The following is an 18,839-nucleotide window of genomic DNA, read 5'->3' as shown; positions in this document are numbered from 1 at the left end:
CCCAAGGCATTTTCGCTCTCTCTCTTGCCCCGGATGGAACACAGACAATAAACCCGGGATTATTCCAGCAAGTTTGAGCCTCCTGTGTCTAGATACTTTGAGTCCGTGTTGTATCCACTCCAGGACCCCCTCCGCCGCCTGTGCCTTGAGACGAGCAGGCTCGCACCACGGGGGGTGGGACAGAGGGGTCCCACCGAGGAGAGGGATAGCGACACTAGGGCACTGGATTACAAAAGGGAAAAAGAAATTAGACCCTGAAAGAGTAGCTAGAATTGTTGCATTACCACCCCCGCAGACAAAAAGAGAAGTTAGACAACTATTGGGACTTTTAGGGTATTGCAGGCAGTGGATTGAAAAGTATAGTGAGAAAGTAAAATTCTTATATGAGAAATTGACTACTGAGAGAGTAAAATGGACAGAGCAAGATGAAAGAGGATTTAGAGAATTAACGGAGGCTCTTATAACAGCTCCAGTATTAAGCCTTCCTGATGCAAAGAGGCAGTTTCAGCTGTTTGTAAATGTTAACAACCATACTGCTCATGGAATATTAACGCAAGATTGGGCCAGAACTAAAAAACCTGTGGGGTATATGTTGAAGCTTTTAGACCCCGTAAGCTGAGGCTGGCCCACTTGCCTACAAGCAATAGTAGCAGTGGCACTATTAGTAGAAGAGGCCAAAAAGATCACCTTTGGAGCCTCACTAATAGTATATACCCCTCACAATGTAAGAAGCATTTTACAAGAGAAAGCAGACAAATGGCTCATAGATGCTAGGCTTCTAAAATATGAGGCTATACTAATTCATTACCTTGACCTGGAATTGCAAATAACTACCACTCAAAATGCAGCACAGTTCCTATTTGGTGAACCATTGGAGGTATATAATCATAATTGTGCAGAAGTGGTGGAATTACAAACAAAGATAAGACCAGATTTAGAAGAAGAAGAACTAGAAGAAGGAGAAAAGTGGTTTGTGGATGGGCCCTCAAGAGTCATAGAAGGGAAAATAAAGTCAGGATATGCAATAGTAGATGGAACGTCAGGAGAAGTTGTAGAATCAGGACCCTTAAGTGCTCATTGGTCAGCACAAGCTTGTGAACTTTATGCAGTCTTACAAGCACTTAAGAGGTTAAAAGAAAGAGACAATTTTTACAGACTCCAAATATGCCTTCAGGGTAGTCCACACCTTTGGAAAAATCTGGGAAGAAAGAGGTTTAATTAGTACCTGAGGGTGGGGATTGATTCATGAAGAATTGATAAAACAAATCCTAGAAGCTATTAGGGGATGAGAAGCAATTTCTGTAGTCCGTGTTAAGAGCCACCAGATGGGGATGCAATTTCAGACGAGAGGCAATAATTTGGCAGATATGGAAGCTAAGAAGGCAGCACTATTAGTAATAGATATTCCAGAAATTAAAAAAGATGAATTTCAGTAATATCCCTCCCGTCCCACCTCAAAAGAAATTGAAGAATATAAAAAGATGGGGGGGAGAGTGGAAAGAAAACAAATGGAAACTTCCCAATGGAAGGGAATTGCTATCTAGAGATTATACAAAGAAAGTTTTGAGTAGGTTACATAAACAAACTCATTGGGGGGCACGAGCACTTGCAGAGCAGTTTCTGAAGTTTTTTGGGTGTAAAGGAATCTGAGCTAGACAAACAAGAAGTGTTAGGGTATATGACATCAGAAGATAAATAAGACAAGGACGTGGCAGACTCCATTAGGAGGCCGCCCTTTAGCATATTGACCGCTTGAAAGAATCCAAATAGATTTTACTGAACTACCCAAAGTGGGGAGGTATAAATATGTTAGTAATAGTAGATCAGTTAACACATTGGGTAGAAGCCTTCCCTAGTACCAGAGCCACAGCTTAAACAGTGTTGGAAGTACTGTTGGAAGAGATAATACCACAGTACAGCATAATAGATCATATTGATTCAGACTGGGGGACACACTTTATATCGAAAATCATTAAACAACTGGCAGACGCTTTAGGCATCTGCTGGGAATACCACACCCCGTGGCACCCTCAGAGCTGTGGATGAGTAGAAAGGATGAACCAAACACTAAAAGCCCAGCTATCAAAATTTATGCTAGAGACAAAAATGTCATGGGTTAAGTGCCTCCTCTGAGCTCTGTTAAACATATGAACAATGCCACACTCTGAGAGTGGACTGTCACCCTTTGAGATGCTTTATGGAATGCTATATGAGCACGGGATACCGGTAGGACATCCAAGGCTGGAAGATAACCAAATCCAGCCTTATTTAATAGCCATTAATAAGAATTTACAGGAAATGAGAAAAAAAGGGTTAATAATGCAAAGCACTCCTTTGGGGTTTGCCATACGTAAAATACAACCAGGAGATTAAGTGTTAATTAAAACTTGGAAAGAAGTCTCCCTCACACCTCACTGAGAGGGTCCTTTGCTTGTGCTTTTAACCACAGACACCTCAGTATGAACGGCTGAAAAAGGTTGGACACACCATTCCCGAGTAAAGAAGATTGAACACCAAGAGAGAACACCTGAATGGAAAGTGACTTCTCCTCCAGGAAGTTTGAGGATAAAACTGAATCCATATACTAATGACTGACGGAGAAAAGACAACGTGTCTGGTACCAGAGTGTGAATGCTATCCTGGTTTCATTTTAAGTGCTATTATTGTCAAAGAATTTCGGTTAAACACTGTAAGCATGGATATAAACCTAAAGAGCTTTGTCCATTGTGCTGGGTGGAAGAAACCTCTATAACCAGCAATTCATTAGTGGTTGCTACTAACCTGGGCATATTCTAATTCAATTGCCCAGAGTGATATAGTTTGTATCAAGAAGGGGTGAGAGGTAAACTGAGGTCAAAGGCAAAAGTGCTTCTAACTGTGTGTTGGCAAACAAAGTACCCTGTAATGCTGATGCAGTCAAAATATCAGTGGGATGCCTTTAAGAGAAAATATGCAGCTTGTTCCACTCATGGATCCCCTGAAAGATATCCCTTCTGCTGAGAAGATTAACTCCCTCACTGCAGGCCGCAACCCTGTGGGTGTAGGCAGAGGCAGAGGAGTACATGTGTGGGAAACTATTGAGAGACCGCCAGCTTTTTCACCACTCTTCAAAGAAGTAAAAGTGAATGCTGTGATAAACAGAGGCCCTTTTGTTCGACTAAACATGCAGATACGATACTCTGTAATGCTATGTTCTGTAAAATCAAGATTATATTGAAGGTTGTTACTGACGCTTGTATAATTATTATGGCCTTGCTAAGATTCCTTGAATTCCAGAAAGTTACTGAGCTAAGCCTTTAAAGAGAACAGTGAAGAAAGGTTAAGGAAGATAAAGTAGAAGAAGATCCCTAACAGCTAGAGACGCAAGCGCAGAAATACTCGAGAAAGGACACGTCATCGGAGAGCCGGACCGATTAAAGGAAGACACACGGAAAACGGAAGCACGGCCGCGGCGAAGCGGGATCGCTTCCCGGCTGTCCAGCGCTGTGTTTTGCTTATTGCTTGCTTGCTATAATTAATAAAACTTTTCTTTGATTAAACTTTAACACTTTCTCGAGTGTATTTATAACAATTTGGTGCTGTGACTCCGATGCAATCTGTAGGACGGATCGGCACTTCCGGGAGGCGCCCCGCTCTAAGGTTTAGCGGCCCGGGGGGCCGGTCCCTGCCTTGATTGCACCGACGAACCTAAAATTAAGGCAATAAGCAAAAGGGAGACCGGTCGACCCCTTAAATTCTGTGCACAGAGTCCGGACGAAGACGCGGGACATGGGACGCGTGAGTATAACGGGGATCCGTCTGGGCGGGGTCGGGATCCCGGAGTGTGGTGAGTGTGTGTGTGTTTGAGAGGGTAACCGGCAGCCGGATTCCCCAAGCAAGAGCGGACCCTCTATCAGTGCGGTTCCCATTGACCCGCGAGGGCTTGGGCCACGAACGAGGGGAAGCGAAAGGAATTGTGTGATTGAAGGCACTCCGGAAGAATGGGACAGGGGAAGAGCAAGCCTCCTGTACCTGTTAAACTCCCACCGATACCTAGAGATAGTCCGTTGGGTTTTATACTAGATAATTGGGAACATTTCCCGGGGACAGAAAATAAAGATAGGGCAAAAATGATTTTGTGTAGTAATTATTGTGTAGTAATATAGAGAGGAAAAGAAATTTCAAAGAATGTATTTTGGCCTATATTTAGATCAACCGAAGAGTGGGTTAAACAAAAGTTAAATTCCTGGGAACAAAGGATCCCCTTTAACCCAGAGGAAAGTGCTTATGCAAAGACCTGAGTAGAAAATCCACTAGGATTTTGATCCACTAAGATCCACTAGGACCAGGAGGTATTTAAATCTCCCTACCTTTGGTAGTTCTGTGAAGTCAATTTGAATATTTGCAAAGGGTCTTTTTGCTAAGGGTCTCCCTCCATAAGGTAATTTTCAGAGATTTTTCCTATTTGTTTTTAAACATAGGAGGCAGCTTCTAGTAATTTGCTTAGCTAAGTTTCGAATACCTGTGCTCATATACATTGCTGCAAAATAATCTATTAACCCTTGTGCTCCCCAATGTGTTCTTTGATGTATTTTTCTAATATTCTTTGAGCTATGACTTTTGGTAGTACTTCCCGGCCATCTGGGAGAAACTATCTCCCCTCTGAGTTTTCTATTGCTCCTGTCTCTGGGAGTTTTAACTTTTCTTCCTCAGTAAATCTACTTCTTAAGTCACTATTCTTATGTTCTAGAGTTTCTTCCTGTCCCTCCTTTTTTTTTCTTTTAGGACCATTGTTCGTAATGCCGCCTGTTTTGCCTCCTGATCAGCAGCATTATTTCCTCTACTCCTCAAGTCTATTCCCTTCTGATGTCCTTTCAAATAAACCACTGCTAACCTCTTGGGCCTTCTCAGGGACTTTAATACTGCAATTATAAGTTTTTGATGAACTAAATCTTTCCCTTGAGAGTTTATTAAACCTCTTTCTTCCCACAGTTTACCAAACATATGCACCACCCCATAACTATATCTGGAATCTGTATATATTGTCCCCTCCTTTCCTTCTAGTAATTTCAATGCCCTTAATACTGCATACAATTCACAGGCTTGGGCTGACCAAGATTTGTCTAATGAACCTGATTCTAGAACTTGAATATCAGGTCCTCTTATTATAGCATAGCCTGTTTTCCTCTTTCCTTCTATCACTCTGGAGGACCCATCCACAAACAGCTTTTCTCCGCTTTCTAATTCCTCTTCTTCCAGATCAGGTCTAATTTTGGTTTGTTCCTCAATTGTAGTTATACAGTCATGTGTCAAAGATTTAACTTCAGGTTCTCCATACAAAAATGCAGCCGGGTTTTGTACAGTTGTGGTTTCTAATATTAAGTTTGGGGCTTCAATTAAAATTCCTTCATATTTTAAAAGTCTAGCATCTGAAATCCATTTTTCCACTTTTTGTTGTAGCACACCCCGAATGTTATGAGGGGACATTACCTTCAAATTGCTATTAAAGGTGATTTTGCTAGCTTCTTCCACCAGTAGGGCACATCCTGCTACTACTTGTAGACAGGCTGGCCAACCTTTACTCACAAGGTCTAAGATCTTTGATAAATACCCTATTGGCTTCTTTCTCCCTGCCCACTCCTGAGTTAGGACTCCAAAGGCAATCTCATTTTCTACATTTACAAACAAGTAAAAGGGTCTCCTCAAATCTGGGAGGCTCAAGACAAGAGCATGAATTAAACTTTCTTGTAGTTCCCGGAATTTTTCTGTATCTTCTGAACTCCATTTTATTACTCCCTCCTGTGTCAATTTTTGATATAAAAATTTTACTTTACTGCTATAGTTTTCAATCCACTGTCTACAATACCCTGTTAATCCCAAGATTTGACGTATCTGTCTTTTATTTTTAGGAATTAGTAGTGACAAAATTCCTTGTATTCTTTCAGGGTCTGTTTTTTTCTCCCCTTTTCTAAAGTAATGGCCTAAATATTTTACTTCTTCTTCCACAAATTGGAGCTTTGCCTTAGATACCTGCAATCTTTTTAGACCCAGGAAATTTAACGATTTAATACTCTCTCTCCTTACATCTTCTTCCTCTTTCCAGCTAAAAGCAAATCATCCATGTATTGTATCAAGGTCACTCCTGGGTCTGTCTGATAATCCTGTAAAATCTGTTCTAATGCTTGCCCAAACAAATTGAGAGATTCTGTAAATCCCTGGGGCAATAGTGTCCATCTCAGTTGTTGTCTCCTCCCTGTGTCTGGATCTTCCCATTCAAATGTAAAATAATCTTGACTAGTCTCATCAAGAGATGAGACCAAGGCCCAAAATGTATCCTTTAAATCTATAACACTGTACCACAGACTGTCAGGTCCCAATTTGCTTAATAATGTATACCTATTTGCTATTACAGGGAACCATGCCACTGTACGTTTATTAATTTCTCTTAAATCTTGTACCAAACGAAAAGTCCCATCTGGCTTCTTTACTGGCAGTATGGGTGTGTTAAAAAGTGACATACATGGTTCTAATAGTCCCTTACTTAACAATCTATCAATTTCTGGTTTCAACCCTCTTCGTCCCTCAAGTGACAAGAGATACTGTTTTATTCTAACTGAGATGTCTGAGTTTTTAATAGTGACCGAGAATGGAGTTATCTTCAACTGCCCTACACTCTCAAGTACAACCCGGAGCGCTGATAAGAAACTGGAAAGAAAATCCCTAACACCGAAGTGAGAAGGGCCGTACCAAGTGTTATTAACAACTGACTCTGTAGTTCGAACAGCTGAAAAAGAGTGGACACATGCCAGTCGTATAAAGAGACCTGTGAAGCCACAAAAGACTAATAATTGGGAAGTGGTTAGCCCGGCTGGGAACCTGAGACTTAAGATATCCCAAACAAAGTAACATCCAAGGACTATTAACCGGCTTAAAAACTTATGAATAGTAAATTTCATAAAGGTTTTTATATAGAATATAAAATACCCCCATCTAGTAGTAAAGAAATATATAATAGAAGTGTTAAAATAGGCTGTACTTTATGTCAGAATTGTTATCTTTTTGTTTGTTTTAAATGTATAATATGTAAAGAACATTAGTGGACCCACTGTCATAGAGGCTACCCACTAAGAGGGGTGTGTAGATCTTGCTACACTGCCCAGAGAAAACTCACGGATTGGGCCTTAATAACTAGAATACGAGCAAGAAAATTTGAGACAGAATCAGAGGAGTGGTGGACTATTTATGCCAGAGGAGTTAACCCCTTGTATTATTATTACCATCCAAACGAACCTGCACCTTTTGTAGTAAATATAGTAGCTGGGTTGTGCAGACAGTGGCTCCCGGAATTGAGGTGTAATACCCCTTTAGTAAAGCATAAAAGTTAGGAAAAATACATACAAAGAATTAATAAGAGAAGGAGTCATTTCCCTCCCGAAGAATACTCTTGCTGCCGAGAAGATGGTACACCCCGTGTCCCGTGGCAACCGGGTTGACGACGGGAGAGGCAGAGGAGTAATAAACTGTGGAGAGAAACACTCCAATATATATGAGACCAAAAGGTCATAGACCTGGAAATGCCACAAGAATGGGAATGATACAACCCAGCGAAATAATTTTTGGAAAATCAAAACTAACACTATACAAAAGAAAAGCCTCTATTATAGCAGGGGAAGCTAATGCTCATTAAAGAAGTTAATAACATTTACAATCTTAATTAGCACATTTAACATTTGTATAAGTAAGACTCACGAACCCTTTAATTAGTCTTTAATCCAATAGGAAGACCAGGCTATTATTCAATCACAGATCACCTCTGGGGCCCCTAGTTTTCAAGTTACACTAAATTCTCTTATTAAATAGAAGAGTATTAATTGTATCCCGCCCGGACGTAAAGTACTATATATGTGCCCAGCTTCTAATCCAGGCAGAGAATATTGTAATTACCCTGGGGAATTTTACTGTAGATATTGGGGCTGTGAAACAATTTCCATGGAGTGGAAAGTACAGAACCCAGATAAGTATTTAAAGGTTGAACAGAGTCCACATAGATGTATAAAGCCCTAGATAGGCCCCTCAGGGGAAGTAACATATATTGAGACTTCCAAATTTCACTACATCAATATTACACAATCCCAAGACCCTGGGTGGTTATTGAGACGAACCTGAGGTCTCAGAGTATGGAAACCCAGAAAGGATCGGGGAGTGCACATTCTTATAAAGAAAGAGAGGGTTCCCCATGATTCGGGATCTGTTAGACCAAATCCAGTGGTGTGAGGAGCAATAGATCCCAAAGTAAGAAATCAGAATAACCATTCAAAAGAATTAGAAAATAGCACCCAAGTAACAACCACAGTAGAGACACCCTAAGAATATGGAAATAAAGCTCTTTAGAAAATTTTACAAGCTACCTTTAAAGTATTAAATGATACACACCCAAATTTAACCAGAAAATGTTAGTTATGCTATAACATTAACCCACCCTTTTATGAGGCCATAGGCTCCATAGCAGAACCAAAAGAGTAAACAGCACAAATCCTGCTGCCTGTTTATAGAAATCAGGAAGGGAAGACACCCCAGGAATAACATTATCTAAAGTCACTGGAAAAGGGAAATGTGTGGGAAATGTGCCCCCAGATAAAAATCATTTATGTCAGACAAAAATACAGATTAATGACCTTCACAAGCCAGTTCAGTGGCTAATTCCAGCACCTAATACTAAATGGGTTTGTAACACTTTAAGAGTAATCCCATGTGTTTCTGTAACAGCCTTTAATGAAACCTATGAATTTTGCATATAAGTTATAATAGTTCCCCGGATTATTTATCATCCTGAAGAATATATGTATACACAATACCAAAACACCATTTAGTGAAGCGAGAACCCCTCACAGTATTAACAGTAGCCGTATTAGTAGGCATAGGAGGGGCGGGATTAAGAACAAGTGTAACATCCTTTAGTTAATAAACATCAAAGGCTTAAAGAGCTTAGAATTTCAGTAAATGAGAATTTAAAGAGAATTGATGAATCTATAAAAGACCTCACAGACTCTCTAGACTCACTGGCTGAAGTAGCCTTGCAAAATAGAAGAGGATTAAACCTATTATTTTTACAACAAGGAGGCCTGTGTGCTGCACTTAAAGAAGAATGTTGTGTATATGTAAATAAAAGTGGGATAGTAAGAGAAACCATAGCCAAATTACAAGAAGGACTAGAAAAAAAGAAAGAGAAAACAAGAAATGCAACAGAGTTAGTACAAATCCTAGTTTAATTATTCTCCCTGGCAAACAACTTTACTATCTACTATAGCAGGGTCGCTAATTTTACTAATCTTAAGACTTACATTTGGCCCTTGCATTCTTAACAAAGTTATTAACATTGTAAAAAGCAAGTTAAAAGCAGCTCACCTTATGTTAATACAAACCAAATATGAAGCCTTAAATAGGGAAGAAACGGAAGATTATTTAGAACTAAGTAAAAAAAAATTGTAAAGATTTAGCGAACAAAAGTAGGGAATAGAAAAAGGGGAGAGTTGTGATAAACAGAGGCCCTTTTGTTCGACTAAACATGCAGATACGATACTCTGTAATGCTATGTTCTGTAAAATCAAGATTATATTGAAGGTTGTTACTGACGCTTGTATAATTATTATGGCCTTGCTAAGATTCCTTGAATTCCAGAAAGTTACTGAGCTAAGCCTTTAAAGAGAACAGTGAAGAAAGGTTAAGGAAGATAAAGTAGAAGAAGATCCCTAACAGCTAGAGACGCAAGCGCAGAAATACCCGAGAAAGGACACGTCATCGGAGAGCCGGACCGATTAAAGGAAGACACACGGAAAACGGAAGCACGGCCGCGGCGAAGCGGGATCGCTTCCCGGCTGTCCAGCGCTGTGTTTTGCTTATTGCTTGCTTGCTATAATTAATAAAACTTTTCTTTGATTAAACTTTAACACTCTCTCGAGTGTATTTATAACAAACGCCGTTTATTTCTATCTTTAGCACACTTATATAGAGTTCTACAGGGTCCGCGGCCTAAGCAAGTTACTATTGGTTAATGCACATAGGTTTACATTTTTTCTCCTGTACACAAGGATATTGTTTTGCTTTACTCTCTCTTCTGCAGGAAGGTTTCAAGGACTTTAGCCTTTAGTATCACGACTTATTTCAAAGACTGGTTTGTGCAGACAGGCCTTTACTAATATATAAAATATATCAACAGGGAACCCTGGTGGTTCTGAGTCTGATAATGGGTGGAACTATCAGTCTGCTCTCCAAGAGTTACCCCAGTGCTGAGAAGCAAAGCTCAACCCAAGACTGTGGGCAGTGTTTTAAAAACACCCTGGCAAGACAAAGGGTCATAGAAACCCTTGGCATATCACACCCACTATGACTGCAAAACCAGCAACAAAATAAGTGAATGTGAGCATAACCCCACTTGGTATAAAATGTGCCAGGTCAAAAAAAGAGTAGTCTGCTATGACCCAAGAGCAACACCTAAAAATTGGTGGTTAGAGGTGCGATCTATGCCAGAGGGTAAGAAAATACTGACCCACACATTACACAAACGAGCTGCTGGGTTAGAGCCTATTGTTCCCACCTGTAACAAATGTAACCATTCAGTATCGATTAGAGGGAGAATGGAATCAATGTTTATGGCACATTCCCAAGTTAGTGCGACATGCTATAATCACAGCCAACTAAAAATGTGCACTATGGGTGGGAAGACGGGTTGGAGAAAATCTGAAATATGATAAAATAGTTTCTCTCAGCAACGAGCCTGTAATAACTAATCTTCTTGACAGTAATGATGACTGAATTTGCTTACGATACAGCAAAGTTTTCTGTTCTGCAAGGGATGGAGAAGGAGTAGATCCGGAAAGTAAATTGAAACAAATAGCTCAAGAACTAGAAACACAAAAGTCAGAGGCAAAAAAAAAAAGGAGATAGAACAAGAACAGCTAAAAGCATTAAATGAGCAATATGAACAGTTAGAACAACAGTATAGTAATTGGAACTTACCCACCTCAAACAAGAGCCTTTTTGTGGATCTAATACAAGAGATCACTACAGAATTAGGATTATCTAATTGTTGGATTTGTGGAGGGCTTAAATCAGCTGAGAAATGGCCATGGAAAGGTGAGAGCTTAGCTCCAGAGCAACTTCTAAAATGGAATCACACCCAAATTTCCAAAACATTAAAATGACCCAAAGGGAGGGTTTTACATCACCGAATAATTGGAACAGTTTGTATCAGCAGAGAAGGAAAAAGATATACTGAAGTAGTGGGATATACTCCTTGTATATTCACTTAAGCAGTAAATTCAAATAATAATACCAAAGTCTGGCAACCAGAAACCCCCTCTGGATATTGGAGTCAAACTAAAAAGACAAATTGTGAATGGAATGATCAAATTAGATTATGTTGACACAAAAGCCCTGGAGCTAATCCTTATTGATACTTAAAGAGTTTAAAGAATTACTGGGATAAACCAGAAACTGTAAATAACCAATGGAAAGCACCTGACAGAATATACTGGATATGTGGGGGAAAGGCATACAGTGAATTACCCTGCAGGTGGAAAGGATCCTGTAGTCTGGGAATGATTCGACCCTCCTTCTTCATGCAACCAAAGTCTGAAAGTAAACTGTTAGGAGCACCCTTATATGAGACCCTAGCCAGAGAAAAGAGAAAGCTGAATCTTGAGTTTCCAAAAGCAGAAGAGAATCAGAAATGAGGAGATGAGTGGCCTGCAGAAAGAATAACAGCTTACTACGGTCCAGCAACTTGGGCTCAAGATGAGAGCTGGGGATATAGGATCCTAGTTTACCTATTAAACCAACTAATAAGACATCAAGTCATGGTAAAAATCGTATCAAATCATACTTCTGATGCTCTCGAGTTATTAGCTAAACAACATGCACAAATGCGAGCATTTGTGTATCAAAACCGAATCGCTTTAGACTACTTGTTAGCAGAAGAAGGGGGAGTCTGCAGAAAGTTCAATGAATCCGAATGCTGTGTAGAAATAGATGACTATGGAGAAACCATAAGAAACCTTGTGGAAGAAATGAAAAAAGTAGCACATGTACCAGTTCAAAAATGGAATTCTATCCTTCAAGCTTCAACACTCCCATTTTGCTAATCTGAAAACCTAATGGGTCATATGCGATAGTACAAGATCTAAGAGCTGTTAACAAAATAACTGAGGATCTCTATCCTGTGGTTGCAAATCCATACACTCTGCTAACGTGCCTGACACCTAAGCTAACTTGGTTTACTGTTTTAGACTTGAAAGATGCCTTCTTTTGCCTCCCTATCCATGATGACAGCAAGAAAATTTTTGCATTTGACTGGGAAAATCCCAAAAGTGGGCGCAAGTCCCAGCTCACATGGACGATGTTGCCTCAAGGATTTAAAAGTTCTCCTGTTCTGTTTGGGGAGAAACTTGCCCAAGATCTGGAATCCTGGGAGGGTCCCCCAGAAGAAGGAAAGCTACTGCAGTATGTGGACGAAATCCTCATACCCACCCAGACGAAAGAGGCATGTGTAGCCTGGACGGTAAGCCTCCTAAACTTTCTGAGATTTCAGGGATACAGGGTATCAAAGAAAAAGGCTCAGGTAGTGGAGCATAGGTAATCTATCTGGGTAATGAAATTAGGGTAGGACAACGGATTCTAGGGCAAGATCACAAAGAAGCGATATACCAAACCCCGAAACCTCAAACGGTAAAGGAACAGTGAACATTCTTAGGAATGACAGGGTGGTGTAAACTGTGGATACACAGCTATGGGTTGCTTGTGAAACCGCTGTAAGTGCTCATTACAAGCGAGAACAGAGACCTCCAGTGGACAAAAGAGGCCACGCAAGCCTTCCACCAGCTGAAGAATGCTCTAATATCAGCCCCGGCTCTCGGACTCCCGAATGTAAGTAAACTGTTCTTCCTGTTTTCCCATGAGAAGCAGGGAATTGCCCTAGGGATACTGGCCCAGGACCTGGGTCTGTACTGGAGAGCAGTTGCTTACTTCTCCAAGCAACTAGACTGTCGTGGTTTTAAACCAGTAACTAAAAAAATTACTTATTTCTTGCTGTGAGATATGGATTAGAATAAGAGCAAAACAGGCTTAAAACTTAAAAGGAATAAAGACAGTTTATTAACAAACTACAAGAATAAGAACACCAGAATAAACTTCCAGAAAACCCTTTTATCTTTCACTACTTGACCATTTCTTTATACACATGATAACATAGAGACAAAAAAACTTTAGAACTTTGGTGGTCAAAAACAGTCTCAATTTCTTGCTAGAGTCTTTTCATCAGTCTTTGTAGAGAAACAGAAGTCTCTTTCTGCCAATCTATGGAGTTTTTAGAGTTCACTCCTCCCATTCACATCACTTTGAGGTGTGCATGGGTCAATGAGTCTAGGGATGCTATTTTAAGGATAAGTTATTCAAAGGTAGAAGTCCTCTTCATCTGTTTCTGTGAGCCTTCCTGGAAAACAGCTTTCCTCTTGCCCCCTCAAGGCTTCAAAATCTTCACTTTACCCATTTCCAGCAACCCACAGTATCACAACCACTCTCTTTTTCTCTAAAGTTCACACTTTGAACACTCTATTCCTCCCATACTCTAGTCATGAATTAAAGGAGTCTTTTAAACTACTATTGTCCATCTCCATAGCTGTAACAGAAAGATATTTCAGCTGTAAAGCATCTTCTTATTCCCTCTTTCTTATTTAAACTTAACTTTTTTCCTCACTGGTTTTTGGTGGTTCTATGATGTCTTTTGCATGTTGATTGTCTCTCTCTGTCTTTCTGGGAAAAAAGAGTAGTCTGTTTATCCAGGTAGTAAAAGAATTAAAAGCTTTAGAAAAGCTGCAAAAGTTCATGGTGTCAGGTTTCAGTCCAGCAACAGAAACTGAAAACTAAACCAAGCTGCCAGGCTCTGCTTCCCTTTCCTCCCCCGCCCTTCCCTCTCATCCTCTACAGCCTTCTTCAGCCGAGAGAGAGAGGGGGGGGGAGTGGAGGAGGCTACTACAGAGCCTGGTTACCTTCTCAGAAGCCGGAAACCAAAGAGAGCAAGGCACTTCTGACTGTACATCTTAAGGAGGTGTTTACAAGTTGAATTCACTTTTTAATGGTCAGAACTGCTGTCAATTCTTGGAAATGACTGATAATTGGTCAGGAGGAAAAACTCCCATCAGCCACCAACAGCTTCAACTTCCTTAATTTTCCAATTTGTCTTAAAGGTAAAGCTACCCCATGACATAGACACAACAGCCAAGGGATGCCTCAGAGCTGTTTCAGCAGTGGTGCTGAATATTCAGGAAGCATGCAAATTCACCCTGAGCCAGAAGATGACTGTATTGGTGTCTCACACAGTGTCTGCAGTCCTAGAAGTAAAAGGCGGGCACTGGCTTTCCGCACAAAGGTTCCTGAAATATCAAACCATCATGGTAGAACAAAATGATGTAGAGACAGTTGTAACTAACATTATCAACCCAGCTTCTTTTCTCAGTGGGAATCAAGGGGAGCCAGTGCACCACGACTGCCTGGAGACTACTGAAGCCTCCTACTCCAGCCACCCAGATCTGAAAGACACCCCTTTGGATGATGCAGGAACCTGGTTCACTGATGGGAGCAGCTACATCATCAGTGGAAAGCGACATGCTGGGTATGCAGCTACCACCAGCAAAGAGGTAATAGAATCCGGACCTTTGCCAACAGATACATCTGTATAAAAGGTGGAGATAATCGCTCTAACCTGTGCCCTGGAGATTGCAAAGGAAAAGAAAATAACCATTTACACAGACTCATGATACATATTTGGAATTGTACATGCACCTGGAGCCATCTGGAAAGAAAAAGGACTGTTAAACTCACAAGGGAAAAACATCAAACATGCGCAGGAAATATTGCGGCTACTGGAAGCAGTCCAGCTACCTGAGCAGGTAGCAATTATGCACATTAAGGCACACCAGAAGGTGAGCTCAGAATTGGAGGAAGGAAAGGAGCTGGCAGGCAGAGAGGCAAAAGAAGCAGCAAAAGGTGAGATGATTGAGGGAGCCTTAATTCCCGATGGAGAGGTCTCCCTTGAAGGTAAGCCAGTATATACCAAAAAGGATAGAAAACTAATTCAGGATCAAGGAGGAAAATATAACCAAGAGGGATGGGCTATTACTGCAGAAGGGACAATAGTCATCCCTTCTCATTTGTTATGGTCACTAGTAAAAGAAGAGCACCAGAAAACACACTGGGGAAGAGATGCCCTGTATAGCTATCTAATTGAAAAGATTACTGCCAGAAATTTATACTCTACTGTCATTCAGGTAACCCGGCAGTGTGACATTTGCCTCCAGACTAAACCTAAGAATACTCCCAAACCAAAACTCAGTCAAATTGGAAAAGGCCATGGGCTTGGACAACAGTGGCAAATTGACTTCTCAGAGCTCCCAAGAAAAGGAGGGTATTGATATCTTTTGGTTTTAACAGATACCTTTTCAGGGTGGCCAGAGGCTTTTCCCACCAGAACTGCCAAAGCCCAGGAGGTAACCAAGGTATTGTTACGAGAGGTAATACCACGCTTCAGGGTTCCAGCCACAATATCTTCAGATAAGGGGCCACATTTTATCTCAAAAATAGTACAACAAATCAGTCGTCACCTGGGCATAGACTGGGAGCTCCATACCCCTTATCATCCCCAGTCAAGTGGCCAAGTAGAAAAAATGAATCATTTAATTAAACAGCAAATCATTATGCTGGGACAAGAGGCTAATTTACCCTGGCCTAAATCTCTCCCACTGGCACTGATGCAGATCCGAACCAAGCCTAGAGCCAAAGAAAAATTAAGTCCCTTTGAAATGCTTTATGGGAGACCGTATGGTGTTGAAAAGGGATTGTCTACCCAAATGGGGGAGGAGTGGTGGACTGCCTATATGATAACCTTAGGCAAGCAGCTCAAAGCAATTGAGAAACATGTGGCTGGAATCTGGAGCAGAAGGCTGGATGGGCCAGTGCATGACATACAGCCTAGAGATTATGTGTATGTTAAGTCTCTTACAGAAAAAACTTTGGAGACACAGTGGGAAGGACCGTTCCAGGTGCTCCTCACTACCTTCATTGCAGTTAAAATCAAGGAACAGAGCACCTGGATTCACCATTCTTGAGTGAAGAAGGCTCCAAGAAGCCCCTTGGAAAGTTATTGTTGTACAAAACACTTGCTCGTGGTGTGAGACTTCTCCAGGGTCAAGCTGTTCAGGTATAAGCAATTTATTATAAAGGAAAAAGAGAGGGAGAGACCCGTGTCTGCCACCAGCCTCGGCGTCCAGGTGGTCAGGGAGGGAGAGAGTGGAGCGGGGAGAGTAAGAGAAGTGACAGTTAAGAGAAAGGGGGGAAAACAAGAGTAAGAGAGGGAGAGTGAGGGAACAAGGGATGTCGCTCTATTAGGAACGGCTGGGAAGAGACGACACAGACTCTCTAGGAGTCACTCAGGAGAATTTCTCCCCGTTTATTGCTTCAGGTCTTTTTTATAGACTGATATGTGGAAAGTACAGAAAAGAAACTCTTATTGGTTAGCAAACTACTACATCACCATCATTGGTCAGTGGGGCTCACCACCCCCTAACTTTCTCCTGCAAAGAAAACAAGGGACAGAAAAACAACACCTGCAAGGCTGTTTTCTGTCTCTGAGGATTGTTTTGAATTCTCCCCATGAATTCTCAGGCCACGTTCTCAGGCAAGACTGAGAAGCTATGCGGCCTGCAACTTCTACAGCTCTCTGTTTCAGAGTTAGCATCCACAAAGGGAGGCTTAGGAGAGAGGGGAGAACAAGAGAGGGTGGGAAGAGTGAGAGTGAGAGAGCATGGGGAGAACACAAGAGAGTTAAGAGGGTGGGAAGAGTAAGAGAGAGAAGTTCTTGTTACAATCAAATATATGCTTTTCTATAGTGTGTATTCTAATTCCCAGTAACCAATCACTACGAGACACACCCACTAAAGAATTTACATATAGCCTATAGGAACTACTACATTACCATACAGCATTACATTTCAAACTCTAAAAGCTTTACAAATTCTTCCCTTGCTGCTTGACCCTTGGATTCTCTATCTACAGGACATTGTTTCATCAATCTGGGATTCTCCTTTAGCTAAGTTATTGTTCTTTGGTCATATAGTAACTAGTACTCAGTATCTTAAGACTCAAAGCGAGCTTTCATTTCTATTTCGATTCTAGGCTTCATATTTTCAGAATCTTTTGCTAAACAATCATATTCATAAGGTTTCCCTGTTTCATCCTCCCCAACAGAAAGTAAACCTGGGTGACAATGAACTGAAATTAAAACTTACTCGAGCACAATGAGTATGTTGTGGTTGGGAATATTCCATAATTTAGCATACGGAAACCCAGTCAATAGAATTGTTTTGTTTGTTTTGCTTGTAGCTACAAGTGTAATCCAAGAATTGGAAAGCACCTCTAGCCAGAAAAGTGCTAAATGGCCTTGGTCCCAAGCTTTCATTCAGTACACTGGATCCACGGGAAATTATCCTGATATAAAGGATTTAAACCTATCAACTGTGGTTATGCATGAAAACCGGGTATATGAAAAGCAAGAATGGCAAAGACAAAGGTTATGGACCCTTCAAGGGACTATAGGAGAAGTAATCAGGGTAGGATGCTGGATGATTAATGGGACTAATTATGAAAAGACAATTCAAATTAGTGTTTCAACTTCTCCTACGGACAAGAACTGGGAAGTTTGTGATTGCCTAAGTAAATTGGATTGTTGGTATAATTTTATGTTGGTACAGACTGTGGATGTGGTCTGCCTTTGGGGTCGTGGTGCTAAAGGGCTAACATTCAAATTTAAAATAAAAGCCATGCCTATTGCAATGACCAAATCAACTGTAACCCAAGCTCAGACCACACCACCTAAACTTGAACCTAAAATTGAACCTAAGATTTATTAAGTTGGCCTATATGTAATAAGGAATACGGGACAACAACAACTGTTATTTAACCCAGAGTGCTCTCTCCAGCATATTGAATTACTAATGCAAACAAACATCTCTGAGATTCAGCCAGCCTGCTCCTCTTTCCTAAGGACATCATCTGAGGGCTGGGCAACATGGTTACAAAAGCAGATACACTTCAGGGGCAGAATGAGAAGAGATTTAACTGGAATATTAGGAATAGGATTGAGGGTCTTAAATGGAATAGATTCAGAAATATTAATGAATAAATTAGCCATTGCCACAAGTGATTTGACAAAACTAAAACAGCCCCTACAATCCTCTTTATTAGCGCTAGGAACTAACCAATGGGAAGTTTCCAAAATATTACCTAAGTGGAAAGAGGCTGGGGACCTAGACCACAAGCTAATAATAAATACACTAAATACAGCCCAAAACAATGTGTCATTAACCCTCAGCTGCATACAGGCACAATTATGGATGCAATCAATAGCTGCTTTAGTAATAGGGGAAGGAAGTGAAGGTGCTTTCCCAGTTGAGATTCGGAAGGTTGTCTGGGACAATGCAAACAATTTAGAAAGAAAACTTCAGTCTTGGTGGACTCTGATAAATTTTACTTATGACCCCACCACCGAAATAGCTACTGCTTTCGTGCTGACTATACGCAATACCACAATTTACAATATCCACCCTATTATTGCATTAGGATTGAATCATGAAAGGACAGTGCTCTACCCCTCAGAGCATAGAGCATGGGCCCAGATAATGAATGGGAGGTGGCAAACTGTGAATTTGGAATCTTTTGTTACCCAGGAACAACAAGGGTTTATCTGTGAGACTAACACAATTGATGCGCAGGACATATGTCTACACACTGAGCAAAGCATTTGCCACTTTGAG

This window comes from Poecile atricapillus, chromosome W (genome assembly GCF_030490865.1).
Source record: "Poecile atricapillus isolate bPoeAtr1 chromosome W, bPoeAtr1.hap1, whole genome shotgun sequence".
Taxonomy (NCBI): Eukaryota; Metazoa; Chordata; class Aves; order Passeriformes; family Paridae; genus Poecile; species Poecile atricapillus.
Note: the sequence above shows the minus strand (reverse complement) of the source record.